Source organism: Oncorhynchus kisutch, unplaced genomic scaffold (assembly GCF_002021735.2).
Source record: "Oncorhynchus kisutch isolate 150728-3 unplaced genomic scaffold, Okis_V2 scaffold727, whole genome shotgun sequence".
NCBI classification, from domain to species: domain Eukaryota; kingdom Metazoa; phylum Chordata; class Actinopteri; order Salmoniformes; family Salmonidae; genus Oncorhynchus; species Oncorhynchus kisutch.
Genome location: NW_022262672.1, coordinates 260,815 through 275,610, shown reverse-complemented (window position 1 = coordinate 275,610; position 14,796 = coordinate 260,815). Strand labels below are relative to the sequence as shown.

General features: G+C 47.4%; 1 protein-coding gene across 1 annotated transcript in view; it reads left to right on the top strand.

Moving 5' to 3' along the window:
- The window catches only part of LOC109885592 (glypican-6-like), a 434,345-nt gene that overhangs the window by 303,824 nt on the left and 115,725 nt on the right, over positions 1–14,796 (top strand). The window lies entirely within an intron of this gene.

Sequence of the window (14,796 nt, the reverse complement as noted above, 5' to 3'; positions counted from 1 at the left end):
TATGTTCTGTCTGTTGTGCCTGGGACAGTGGTGTCTTTCAAACTAAACCCTGGTCCCTGCTGTTAGAGCCTCATAACTAAACCCTGGTCCCTGCTGTTAGAGCCTGATAACTAAACCCTGGTTCCTGCTGTTAGAGCCTGATAACTAAACCCTGGTCCCTGCTGTTAGAGCCTGATAACTAAACCCTGGTCCCTGCTGTTAGAGCCTGATAACTAAACCCTGGTCCCTGCTGTTAGAGTCTGATAACTAAACCCCCTGCTGTTAGAGTCTGATAACTAAACCCTGGTCCCTGCTGTTAGAGTCTAGTAACTAAAACCTGGTCCCTGCTGTTAGAGCCTGATAACTAAACCCTGCTGTTAGAGCCTGATAACTAAACCCTGGTCCCTGATGTTAGAGCCTGATAACTAAACCCTGGTCCCTGCTGTTAGAGCCTGGTAACTAAACCCTGGTCCCTGCTTTTAGAGCCTCATAACTAAACCCTGGTCCCTGCTGTTAGAGCCTGATAACTAAACCCTGGTCCCTGCTGTTAGAGCCTGAACGACTAAACCCTGGTCCCTGCTGTTAGAGTCTGATAACTAAACCCTGGTCCCTGCTGTTAGAGCCTGATAACTAAACCCTGGTCCCTGCTGTTAGAGCCTGATAACTAAACCCTGGTCCCTGCTGTTAGAGTCTGATAACTAAACCCTGGTCCCTGCTGTTAGAGTCTGATAACTAAACCATGGTCCCTGCTGTTAGAGTCTGATAACTAAACCCTGGTCCCTGCTGTTAGAGTCTGATAACTAAACCCTGGTCCCTGCTGTTAGAGCCTGGTAACTAAACCCTGGTCCCTGCTCTTAGAGCCGGATGACTAAACCCTGGTCCCTGCTGTTAGAGCCTGATAACTAAACCCTGGTCCCTGCTGTTAGAGCCTGATAACTGAACCCTGGTCCCTGCTGTTAGAGCCTCATAACTAAACCCTGGTCCCTGCTCTTAGAGCCGGATGACTAAACCCTGGTCCCTGCTGTTAGAGCCTGATGACTGAACCCTGGTCCCTGCTGTTAGAGCCTGATAACTAAACCATGGTCCCTGCTGTTAGAGTCTGATAACTAAACCCTGGTCCCTGCTGTTAGAGTCTGATAACTAAACCCTGGTCCCTGCTGTTAGAGCCTGGTAACTAAACCCTGGTCCCTGCTCTTAGAGCCGGATGACTAAACCCTGGTCCCTGCTGTTAGAGCCTGATAACTAAACCCTGGTTCCTGCTGTTAGAGCCTGATAACTAAACCCTGCTGTTAGAGCCTGATAACTAAACCCTGGTCCCCGCTGTTAGAGCCTGATAACTAAACCCTGGTCCCTGCTGTTAGAGCCTCATAACTAAACCCTGCTGTTAAAGCCTCATAACTAAACCCTGACCCCTGCTATTAGAGCCTGATAACTAAACCCTGGTCCCTGATGTTAGAGCCTGATAACTAAACCCTGGTCCCTGCTGTTAGAGCCTGATAACTAAACCCTGGTCCCTGCTGTTAGAGCCTGATAACTAAACCCTGGTCCCTGCTGTTAGAGCCTGATAACTAAACCCTGGTCCCTGCTGTTAGAGCCTGATAACTAAACCCTGGTCCCTGCTGTTAGAGTCTGATAACTAAACCCTGGTCCCTGCTGTTAGAGTCTGATAACTAAACCCTGGTCCCTGCTGTTAGAGTCTGATAACTAAACCCTGGTCCCTGCTGTTAGAGCCTGGTAACTAAACCCTGGTCCCTGCTCTTAGAGCCGGATGACTAAACCCTGGTCCCTGCTGTTAGAGCCTGATAACTAAACCCTGGTCCCTGCTGTTAGAGCCTGATAACTGAACCCTGGTCCCTGCTGTTAGAGCCTCATAACTAAACCCTGGTCCCTGCTGTTAGAGCCTGGTAACTAAACCCTGGTCCCTGCTGTTAGAGCCTGGTAACTAAACCCTGGTCCCTGCTGTTAGAGCCTGGTAACTAAACCCTGGTCCCTGCTGTTAGAGCCTGATAACTAAACCCTGGTCCCTGCTGTTAGAGCCTCATAACTAAACCCTGCTGTTAAAGCCTCATAACTAAACCCTGGTCCCTGCTGTTAGAGCCTGAAAACTAAACCCTGGTCCCTGATGTTAGAGCCTGATAACTGAACCCTGGTCCCTGCTTTTAGAACCTGATAACTAAACCCTGGTCCCTGCTGTTAGAGCCTGATAACTAAACCCTGGTCCCTGCTGTTAGAGCCTGATAACTAAACCCTGGTCCCTGCTTTTAGAGCCTGGTAACTAAACCCTGGTCCCTGCTGTTAGAGCCTGATGACTAAACCTGCTGTTACAGCCTGATAACTAAACCCTGGTCCCTGCTGTCAGAGCCTGGTAACAAAACCCTGGTCCCTGCTGTTAGAGCCTGATAACTAAACCCTGGTCCCTGCTGTTAGAGACTGATAACTAAACCCTGGTCCCTGCTGTTAGAACCTGATAACTAATCCCTGGTCCCTGCTGTTAGAGTCTGATAACTAAACCCTGGCCCCTGCTGTTAGAGCCTGATAACTAAACCCTGGTCCCTGCTGTTAGAGCCTGATAACTGAACCCTAGTCCCTGCTGTTAGAACCTGATAACTAAACCCTGGTCCCTGCTGTTAGAGTCTGATAACTAAACCCTGGTCCCTGCTGTTAGAGCCTGATAACTAAACCCTGGTCCCTGCTGTTAGAGCCTGATAACTAAACCCTGGTCCCTGCTGTTAGAGCCTGATAACTAAACCCTAGTCCCTGCTGTTAGAGCCTGATAACTAAACCCTGGTCCCTGCTGTTAGAGCCTGATAACTAAACCCTGGTCCCTGCTGTTAGAGCCTGATAACTAAACCCTAGTCCCTGCTGTTAGAGCCTGATAACTAAACACTGGTCCCTGCTGTTAGAGCCTGATAACTAAACCCTGCTGTTAGAGCCTGATAACTAAACCTTGGTCCCTGCTGTTAGAGTCTGATAACTAAACCCTGGTCCCTGCTGTTAGAGTCTAGTAACTAAAACCTGGTCCCTGCTGTTAGAGCCTGATAACTAAACCCTGCTGTTAGAGCCTGATAACTAAACCCTGGTCCCTGCTGTTAGAGCCTCATAACTAAACCCTGGTCCCTGCTGTTAGAGCCTCATAACTAAACCCTGCTGTTAGAGCATGATAACTAAACCCTGGTCCCTGCTGTTAGAGCCGGATGACTAAACCCTGGTCTCTGCTGTTAGAGCCTCATAACTAAACCCTGGTCACTGCTGTTAGATCCTGATACCTAAACCCTGGTCCCTGATGTTAGAGCCGGGTAACTAAACCCTGGTCCCTGCTGTTAGAGCCTGATGACTAAACCCTGGTCCCTGCTGTTAGAGCCTGATAACTAAACCCTGGTCCCTGCTGGTCGGATGGAAACCCCTTCTGTTTGGTGTTCCATGCTGGTCTGCACGGTGGGTATTGTTTCAGTAAGGAGCTGTTCCCAAGCCCTCCTCTGTAATGGGGACTGGGGGAGGCAGCTATATTCTTTGTACAAAATGATACCCTATTCTCTATTTAGTGGTCTATTCTGGTCAAAGTTAGTGCACTATATAGGGGACATGGGTTAATTTGTGAGGCAGATGGTACGATCCCTCTTGTAGCAGGATCTGAAAACAGTGGGGTGTATTTTAAAGACGAGTCTCACCAGAGGTCAGCATACATCACTTCTCAGTCCTGTGCCTATGTATGTGTGTGTGTGTGACCAGGAGATGACCCAACACAGAACAGACCCAACACAGCACAGACCCAACACAACACAGACCCAACACAGACCCAACACAGCACAGACCCAACACAGCACAGACCCAACACAGCACAGACCCAACACAACACAGACCCAACACAGCACAGACCCAACACAGCACAGACCCAACACAGCACAGACCCAACACAACACAACAGAGCACAGACCCAACAGAGCACAGACCCAACAGAGCACAGACCCAACAGAGCACAGACCCAACACAACACAGACCCAACACAGCACAGACCCAACACAACACAGACCCAACACAGCACAGACCCAACACAGCAGAGACCCAACACAACACAGACCCAACACAGCACAGACCCAACACAGCACAGACCCAACACAACACAGACCCAACACAACACAACCCCAACACAACACAGACCCAACACAGACCCAACACAACACAGACCCAACACAGCACAGACCCAACACAACACAGACCCAACACAGACCCAACACAGCACAGACCCAACACAGCACAGACCCAACACAACACAGACCCAACACAGCACAGACCCAACACAGCACAGACCCAACACAACACAGACCCAACACAACACAGACCCAACACAGCACAGACCCAACACAACACAGACCCAACACAGCACAGACCCAACACAGCACAGCACAGACCCAACACAAACCAGACCCAACACAGCACAGACCCAACACAGCACAGACCCAACACAGCACAGACCCCAACACAACACAACAAAGACCCAACACAGCACAGACCCAACACAACACAACAGAGCACAGACCCAACAGAGCACAGACCCAACACAGCACAGACCCAACACAACACAGACCCAACACAGAACAGACCCAACACAGAACAGACCCAACACAGCACAGACCCAACACAACACAGACCCAACACAGACCCAACACAACACAGACCCAACACAGCACAGACCCAACACAACACAGACCCAACACAGACCCAACACAGCACAGACCCAACACAACACAGACTCAACACAGCACAGACCCAACACAACACAGACTCAACACAGCACAGACCCAACACAGCACAGACCCAACACAGCCCAGACCCAACACAACACAGACCCAACACAGCACAGACCCAACACAGCACAGACCCAACACAACACAGACCCAACACAGCACAGACCCAACACAGCACAGACCCAACTCAGCACAGACCCAACACAGCACAGACCCAACACAACACAGACCCAACACAGCACAGACCCAACACAACACAGACCCAACACAGCACAGACCCAACACAACACAGACCCAACACAGCACAGACCCAACACAGCACAGACCCAACACAGCACAGACCCAACACAGCACAGACCCAACACAACACAGACCCAACACAGCACAGACCCAACACAACACAGACTCAACACAGCACAGACCCAACACAGACCCACACAGCACAGACCCAACACAACACAGACCCAACACAGCACAGACCCAACACAACACAGACCCAACACAGACCCAACACAACACAGACTCAACACAGCACAGACCCAACACAGCACAGACCCAACACAACACAGACCCAACACAGCACAGACCCAACACAACACAGACCCAACACAGCACAGACCCAACACAGCAGAGACCCAACACAACACAGACCCAACACAGCACAGAACCAACACAGCACAGACCCAACACAGCACAGACCCAACACAGCACAGACCCAACACAACACAGACCCAACACAGCACAGACCCAACACAACACAGACCCAACACAGCACAGACCCAACCCAACACAGACCCAACACAGCACAGCACAGACCCAACACAACACAGACCCAACACAGACCCAACACAACACAGACTCAACACAGCACAGACCCAACACAGCACAGACCCAACACAAAACAGACCCCAACACAACACAGACCCAACACAGCACAGACCCAACACAGCACAGACCCAACACAGCACAGACCCAACACAGCACAGACCCAACACAACACAGACCCAACACAGCACAGACCCAACACAGCACGGACCCAACACAACACAACACAGACCCAACACAACACAGACCCAACACAGCACAGACCCAACACAGCACAGACCCAACACAGCGCATACCCAACACAGCACAGACCCAACACAGCACAGACCCAACACAGCACAGACCCAACACAACACAGACTCAACACAGCACAGACTCAACACAGCACAGACACAACACAACACAGACCCAACACAACACAGACCCAACACAGACCCAACACAACACAGACCCAACACAGCACAGACCCAACACAACACAGACCCAACACAACACAGACTCAACACAGCACAAACCTAACACAACACAGACCCAACACAACACAGACACAACACAGACCCAACACAACACAGACCCAACACAGCACAGACCCAACACAACACAGACCCAACACAACACAACACAGACCCAACACAACACAAACCCAACACATCACAGACCCAACACAACACAGACCCAACACAACACAGAGCCAACACAACACAGACCCAACACAACACAGACCCAACACAGCACAGACACAACACAACACAGAACCAACACAACACAGACCCAACACAGCACAGACCCAACACAGCACAGACCCAACACAGCACAGACCCAACTCAACACAGACACCAACAGCACAGACCCCACACAGCACAGACCCAACACAACACAGACCCAACACAACACAGACACAACACAGACCCAACACAACACAGACCCAACACAGCACAGACCCAACACAACACAGACCCAACACAACACAAACCCAACACAGCACAGACCCAACACAACACAGACCCAACACAACACAGACCCAACACAACACAGACCCAACACATCACAGACCCAACACAGCACAGACCCAACACAACACAGAACCAACACAACACAGACCCAACACAGCACAGACCCAACACAGCACAGACCCAACACAGCACAGACCCAACTCAACACAGACCCAACACGGCACAGACCCCACACAGCACAGACCCAACACAGCACAGACCCAACACAGCACAGACCCAACACAGACCCAACACAGCACAGACCCAACACAGACCCAACACAGCACAGACCCAACACAGACCCAACACAGCGCATACCCAACACAGCACAGACCCAACACAGCACAGACCCAACACAGCACAGACCCAACACAACACAGACTCAACACAGCACAGACTCAACACAGCACAGACACAACACAACACAGACCCAACACAACACAGACCCAACACAGACCCAACACAACACAGACCCAACACAGCACAGATCCAACACAACACAGACCCAACACAACACAGACTCAACACAGCACAAACCTAACACAACACAGACCCAACACAACACAGACACAACACAGACCCAACACAACACAGACCCAACACAGCACAGACCCAACACAACACAGACCCAACACAACACAACACAGACCCAACACAACACAAACCCAACACATCACAGACCCAACACAACACAGACCCAACACAACACAGAGCCAACACAACACAGACCCAACACAACACAGACCCAACACAGCACAGACACAACACAACACAGAACCAACACAACACAGACCCAACACAGCACAGACCCAACACAGCACAGACCCAACACAGCACAGACCCAACTCAACACAGACCCCACACAGCACAGACCCCACACAGCACAGACCCAACACAACACAGACCCAACACAACACAGACACAACACAGACCCAACACAACACAGACCCAACACAGCACAGACCCAACACAACACAGACCCAACACAACACAGACCCAACACAACACAAACCCAACACAGCACAGACCCAACACAACACAGACCCAACACAACACAGACCCAACACAACACAGACCCAACACATCACAGACCCAACACAGCACAGACCCAACACAACACAGAACCAACACAACACAGACCCACACAGCACAGACCCAACACAGCACAGACCCAACACAGCACAGACCCAACTCAACACAGACCCAACACGGCACAGACCCCACACAGCACAGACCCAACACAGCACAGACCCAACACAGCACAGACCCAACACAGACCCAACACAGCACAGACCCAACACAGACCCAACACAGCACAGCACAGACCCAACACAACACAGACCCAACACAACACAGACCCAACACAGCACAGACCCAACACAGCACAGGACCCAACACAACACAACACAGACCCAACACAACACAGACCCAACACAGCACAGACCCAACACAGCACAGACCCAGCACAGACCCAACACAACACAGACCCAACACAGACCCAACACAGACCCAACACAGACCCAACACAGCACAGACCCAACACAACACAGACCCAACACAGCACAGACCCAACACAACACAGACCCAACACAGCACAGACCCAACACAGCACAGACCCAACACAGCACAGACCCAACACAACACAGACCCAACACAACACAGACCCAACACAGGCCGCAAGCGCAGGGTGTGATCTCACATCTCGGCTAAACGTTAAAAGTTTTCATCTTGTTCAAAGGGAACAAGGCAGAGTATGGCTGCCGACGGCTGTTATACAAGACATTTAATATGAAAACTACAGTCGCAACAGAGTGATGAATCTTGTTTGATGAACAGAGCCTCGGGCATATATAAATAGTGTGCTTTTAATTTAGTTAGGCTGTTATAACAGAGATAGTTTGTGTTTCAGAAGGAGTGAAGTGTTCAGTTTCAATTAGAACAGGGAACCCTGGGGGAGCGTTCTCTCTATGCTGCATAAAAGGGTCCTATTGTGACGTTTCTTGGCCTTTTCTATTCATCTTCTCTGTCAACGCTGCTCTCCATTAGCCAATACAGTGAGGCTTCACAACTGATATTGATCTGCTTTTTGGAAAGACAAACCCCTGCATCCCAAATGGCCCACTGTTCCCTAACATATTGACATCCTGTTTACACGTGGGCTCTGGTCTAAAGTAGGGCACTTACAGAAGGAATAGGCTGGCATTTGAGACTCGGGAAGCATAACAGGTCCGTGGTCGATGAGTTGCATTAGAACTGATAGTTCTGATAGTCTCTCTGATTGTCTCTCTCTCTCTCTCTCTGCATTGTAGATATTTATAGATCTGCTGTGTGACTCTCGTTGTCCCTAAAACAGCCCTTATGACAGGAGGCTTGTTGCTTGTAACGGTGTTAACCTCCGTCTCTGTCTGCCTTTCTCTCTGTACGTGGTGCGTTTACCGTGCAGACCGTGCAGGCTTGGCTCTTCATGCTTTAAAATGCCACTGTCAATAGCATGGATTCTTCAGCAGCCTGCTGGGCCTTTAGGATACGAATAAAGCCACTTTAACTTCTTTACAGTTCATCTCTAAAACTAACTCTCCACCCTCACTAAGGGGAAACTAAGTCTCCACCCTCACTAAGGGGAAACTAAGTCTCCACCCTCACTAAGGGGAAACTAAGTCTCCACCCTCACTAAGGGGAAACTAAGTCTCCACCCTCACTAAGGGGAAACTAAGTCTCCACCCTCACTAAGGGGAAACTAAGTCTCCACCCTCACTAAGGGGAAACTAAGTCTCCACCCTCACTAAGGGGAAACTATCTCTCCACCCTCGCTAAGGGGAAACTAACTCTCCACCCTCACTAAGGGGAAACTAAATCTCCACCCTCGCTAAGGGGAAACTAACTCTCCACCCTCACTAAGGGGAAACTAAGTCTCCACCCTCACTAAGGGGAAACTAACTCTCCACCCTCACTAAGGGGAAACTATCTCTCCACCCTCGCTAAGGGGAAACTAACTCTCCACCCTCGCTAAAGGGAAACTAACTCTCCAACCTCACTAAGGGAAACTAAGTCTCCACCCTCGCTAAGGGGAAACTAACTCTCCACCCTCACTAAGGGGAAACTAAGTCTCCACCCTCACTAAGGGGAAATTAAGTCTCCACCCTCACTAAAGGGAGGAAACTAAGTCTCCACCCTCACTAAGGGGAAACTAAACTCTCCACCCTCACTAAGGGGAAACTAAGTCTCCACCCTCACTAAGGGGAAACTAACTCTCCACCCTCACTAAGGGGAAACTAAGTCTCCACCCTCACTAAGGGGAAACTAACTCTCCACCCTCACTAAGGGGAAACTAAGTCTCCACCCTCACTAAGGGGAAACTAAGTCTCCACCCTCACTAAGGGGAAACTAAGTCTCCACCCTCATTAAGGGGAAACTAACTCTCCACCCTCACTAAGGGGAAACTAACTCTCCACCCTCACTAAGGGGAAACTAAGTCTCCACCCTCACTAAGGGGAAACTAACTCTCCACCCTCACTCAGGGGAAACTAACTCTCCACCCTCACTAAGGGGAAACTAACTCTCCACCCTCACTAAGGGGAAACTAACTCTCCACCCTCGCTAAGGGGAAACTCTCAGCCCCTTTCTCTAGATTGTTGTTGTGTTGATGCATCACATGCTCTATGTTGTTAACGCAAAAGCTTCACATTTGGGATTTTTTATTTATTTCACCTTTATTTAACCAGGTAGACTAGTTGAGAACACCTTTATTTAACCAGGTAGGCCAGTTGAGAACACCTTATTTAACCATGTAGGCCAGTTGAGAACACCTTTATTTAACCAGGTAGGCTAGTTGAGAACACCTTTATTTAACCAGGAAGGCAAGTTGAGAACACCTTTATTTAACCAGGTAGGCTAGTTGAGAACACCTTTATTTAACCAGTAGGCCAGTTGAGAACACCTTATTTAACCATGTAGGCCAGTTGAGAACACCTTTATTTAACCAGGTAGGCTAGTTGAGAACAACCTTTATTTAACCATGTAAGGCTAGTTGAGAACACCTTTATTTAACCATGTAGGCCAGTTGAGAACACCTTTATTTAACCAGGTAGGCTAGTTTGAGAACACCTTTATTTAACCATGTAGGCTAGTTGAGAACACCTTTATTTAACCAGGTAGGCTAGTTGAGAACACCTTTATTTAGACCAGGTAGGCTAGTTGAGAACACCTTTATTAACCAGGGTAGGCTAGGTTGAGAAAACCTTTATTTAACCAGGTAGGCTAGTTGAGAACACCTTTATTTAACCAGGTAGGCCCAGTTGAGAACACCTTTATTTAACCAGGTAGGCTAGTTGAGAACACCTTTATTAACCAGGTAGCTAGTTGAGAACACCTTTATTTAACCAGTAGGCTAGTTGAGAACACCTTTATTTAACCAGGTAGGCTAGTTGAGAACACCTTTATTTAACCAGGTAGGCCAGTTGAGAACACCTTTATTTAACCAGGTAGGCTAGTTGAGAACACCTTTATTTAACCAGGTAGGCTAGTTGAGAACACCTTTATTTAACCAGGTAGGCCAGTTGAGAACACCTTTATTTAACCAGGTAGGCTAGTTGAGAACACCTTTATTTAACCAGGTAGGCTAGTTGAGAACACCTTTATTTAACCAGGTAGGCTAGTTGAGAACACCTTTATTTAACCAGGTAGGCTAGTTGAGAACACCTTTATTTAACCAGGTAGGCTAGTTGAGAACACCTTTATTTAACCAGGTAGGCTAGTTGAGAACACCTTTATTTAACCAGGTAGGCCAGTTGAGAACACCTTTATTTAACCAGGTAGGCTGTTGAGAACACCTTTATTTAACCAGGTAGGCTAGTTGAGAACACCTTTATTTAACCAGGTAGGCTAGTTGAGAACACCTTTATTTAACCAACCAGGTAGGCTAGTTGAGAACACCTTTATTTAAACCAGGTAGGCTAGTTGAGAACACCTTTATTTAACCAGGTAGGCTAGTTGAGAACACCTTTATTTAACCAGGGAGGCCATGTTGAGAACACCTTTATTTAACCGAGGTAGGCTAGTTGAGAACACCTTTATTTAACCAGGTAGGCTAGTTGAAACAACATTTATTTAACCAGGTAGGCTAGTTGAGAACACCTTTATTTAACCAGGTAGGCTAGTTGAGAACACCTTTATTTAACCAGGTAGGCTAGTTGAGAACACCTTTATTTAACCAGGTAGGCTAGTTGAGAACACCTTTATTTAACCAGGTAGGCTAGTTGAGAACACCTTTATTTAACCAGGTAGGCTAGTTGAGACACCTTTATTTAACCAGGTAGGCTAGTTGAGAACACCTTTATTTAACCAGGTAGGCTAGTTGAGAACAGACCTTTATTTTACCAGGTAGGGCTAGTTGAGAACACCTTTATTTTACCAGGTAGGCTAGTTGAGACACTTTATTTTAAACAAACCCATGAGGTAGGCTAGTTGAGAACACCTTTATTTTAACCAGGTAGGGCTAGTTTGAGAACACCTTTATTTAACCAGGTAGGCTAGTTGAGAACACACTTTATTTAACCAGGTAAGGCAAGTTGAGAACACCTTTATTTAACCAGTAGGCCAGTTGAGAACACCTTTAGTTAACCAGGTAGCTAGTGGAGAACACCTTTAGTTAACCATGTAGGCAGTTGAGAACACCTTTATTTAACCAGGTAGTGGCAAGTTGAGAACACCTTTATTAACCAGGTATGGCCAGTTTGAGAACACCTTTATTTAACCAGGTGGCGAGTTGAGAACACCTTTATTTAACCAGGTAGGCCAGTTGAGAACACCTTTTTTAACCAGGTGGGCTAGTTGAGAACACCTTTATTTAACCAGGTAGGCTAGTTGAGAACACCTTTATTTAACCAGGTAGGCTAGTTGAGAACACCTTTATTTAACCAGGTAGGCTAGTTGAGAACACCTTTATTTAACCAGGTAGGCTAGTTGAGAACACCTTTATTTAACCAGGTAGGCCAGTTGAGAACACCTTTATTTAACCAGGTAGGCCAGTTGAGAACACCTTTATTTAACCAGGTAGGCCAGTTGAGAACACCTTTATTTAACCAGGTAGGCTAGTTGAGAACACCTTTATTTAACCAGGTAGGCAAGTTGAGAACACCTTTATTTAACCAGGTAGGCTAGTTGAGAACACCTTTATTTAACCAGGTAGGCCAGTTGAGAACACCTTTATTTAACCAGGTAGGCCAGTTGAGAACACCTTTATTTAACCAGGTAGGCTAGTTGAGAACACCTTTATTTAACCAGGTAGGCTAGTTGAGAACACCTTTATTTAACCAGGTAGGCTAGTTGAGAACACCTTTATTAACCAGGTAGGCTAGTTGAGAACACCTTTATTTAACCAGGTAGGCTAGTTGAGAACACCTTTATTTAAAACCAGGTAGGCTAGTTGAGAACACCTTTATTTAACCAGGGTAGGCTAGTTGAGAACACCTTTATTAAACCAGGTAGGCTAAACCTTATTTAACCAGGGAGGCTAGTGGAGAACACCTTTATTTAACCAGGTAGGCCAGTTGAGAACACCTTTATTTAACCAGGTAGGCTAGTTGAGAACAACCTTTATTTAACCAGGTAGGCTAGTTGAGAACACCTTTATTTAACCAGGTAGGCTAGTTGAGAACACCCTTTATTTAACCAGGTAGGCTAGTTGAGAACACCTTTATTTAACCAGGTAGGCTAGTTGAGACACCTTTATTTAACCAGGTAGGCTAGTTGAGAACACCTTTATTTAACCAGGTAGGCTAGTTGAGAACACCTTTATTGAACCAGTAGGGCTAGTTGAGAACACCTTTATTTAACCAGGTAGGCTAGTTGAGAACACCTTTATTTAACCAGGTAGGCTAGTTGAGAACAAGTTCTCATTTACAACTGTGACCTGGTCAATATAAAGCAAAGCAGTGTGACACAAACAACAACACAGAGTTACACATAAACAACATACGTCAATAACACAATAGAAAAACAATTACGTCTATATACATTGTGTGCAAATGGCGTGAGGAGGTAAGGCAATAAATAGACCATAGTAGTAATTACAGTTTAGCAGATTAACACTGGAGTGATAGATGAGCAGATCAGGATGAGCAGATCAGATGAGCAGATGATGATGTGCAAGTAGAGATACTGGTGTGCAAAGAGCAGAAAAGTAAATAAAAACAATATGGGGATGAGGTAGTTGGATGGGCTATTTACAGATGGGCTGTACAGCTGCAGCGATCGGGTAGCTGCTCAGATAGCTGATGTTTAAAGTTAGAGAGGGATATGTAAAGTCTCCAGCTGCAGCGATCGGGTAGCTGCTCAGATAACTGATGTTTAAAGTTAGAGAGGGAGATGTAAGTCTCTAACTGCAACGATCGGGTAGCTGCTCAGATAACTGATGTTTAAAGTTAGAGAGGGAGATGTAAAGTCTCCAGCTGCAGCGATCGGGTAGCTGCTCAGATAACTGATGTTTAAAGTTAGAGAGGGAGATGTAAGTCTCTAACTGCAACGATCGGGTAGCTGCTCAGATAACTGATGTTTAAAGTTAGAGAGGGAGATGTAAGTCTCTAACTGCAGCGATCAGGTAGCTGCTCAGATAACTGATGTTTAAAGTTAGAGAGGGAGATGTAAGTCTCCAGCTGCAGCGATCGGGTAGCTGCTCAGATAACTGATGTTTAAAGTTAGAGGCACAGACATGTCACAGGCACAGGCACAGGCACAGGCACAGGCACAGACAAGGCACAGACATGTGAATCCATCCATCACGTTCATATAATTTATCTCTTAAGACTCGGCAGAGAGAGAGAACAAGATTCGCAGGTCAAATACCCAGTGAGTGAGTCCACTGGTGCTCATGGAGCAGAGAGACAGAGGCCTTTTGTGAGATGAATAGAAGTCTCTCCTTTCTCTTTCTCTTTGTCTCTTTCCTGATCCTCGTCTGTCTGTAGAGAAAGACATCACTCCTGAGAGTCATTCTCTGTTCTCCACATTTTGGCCTTATTTCGGTCCCTTGTACAAATTGGACTTTTCTTTTCTTTATCTCTCAGTCCTTTTTACAAATTGGACTTGATAAGAAAACTTATCAGCCTCAGATATTATAAGAACAGGAGAGAGAGAACAGAGAGAACGAGAAGACAGAGAAGACGAGAGAGAGAGAGAGAGACGAGAGAAGACAGAGAAGAGAGGCCAGAGAGAGAGACAGAGAGAGAGAGAGAGAGAGAGAGGACAGAGAGAGACAGAGA